The sequence below is a fragment of the Penaeus monodon genome, chromosome 30, assembly GCF_015228065.2.
Source record: "Penaeus monodon isolate SGIC_2016 chromosome 30, NSTDA_Pmon_1, whole genome shotgun sequence".
Lineage (NCBI taxonomy): Eukaryota > Metazoa > Arthropoda > Malacostraca > Decapoda > Penaeidae > Penaeus > Penaeus monodon.
Window position 1 is genome coordinate 36,458,467 of NC_051415.1, and position 730 is coordinate 36,459,196.

Here is a 730-nt window from a genome sequence, read left to right on the forward strand (position 1 = left end):
AGATTACTGAAATCAAACAGCAAAATCTGTTAAAATAAAAGACTATGAAAAGTTTAAAAGTAAAGTTGAAAAACACTAGACCCCATGAAACATTTAAAATAAAATTTGAAAACAACTAAAATAGGCAAAAAAAAAATAAGCTAAAATAGTAAGATACACCATGAAACATTTACAGTAAAAATTTAAAAATACTAAAACAAATATAAACAAGAGACGCGGGCAGGGAGGTAAACAAAACCTCACTATCCCACCGTTGCCACCACGAATCTGTAGTAGTGGTGTGCAGCTACTCTCTTACTTACCCTTGTTCTAGGAGCTGACGAGTATTCCTCAGGTCGTGAATTATAGGGTATGAGTATGGGCTTGGGGCAAAAGCTGGGCAAAGTTACCTCCTAAGTCTACAGGAGTAGAAAGACCAATATCTATTTTTCACGGCATTTATTGCTGTCACCTATGTCATATATTACAGTTGAGTTCATTTACAGAAAATGTACAGGCAATGACACTGAACATGAAAAAAAAATCTCTTGAACACAAGAGTCTGCCTAGCCCACACTCAACACTCCCTTCACAACCGAGGTTATGGCAAACTGCTGCTGACTCAGGCAAGGGGTTGCCACCTTTCCAAGTTGTGAAGGGGTTTGGGTGTGGGCTACAAGCTCTCTCGGACCTGAAATTAATTTCGTGTTCACCACAAGTGGTGCATGATGATCACCATTCACATAAGTGA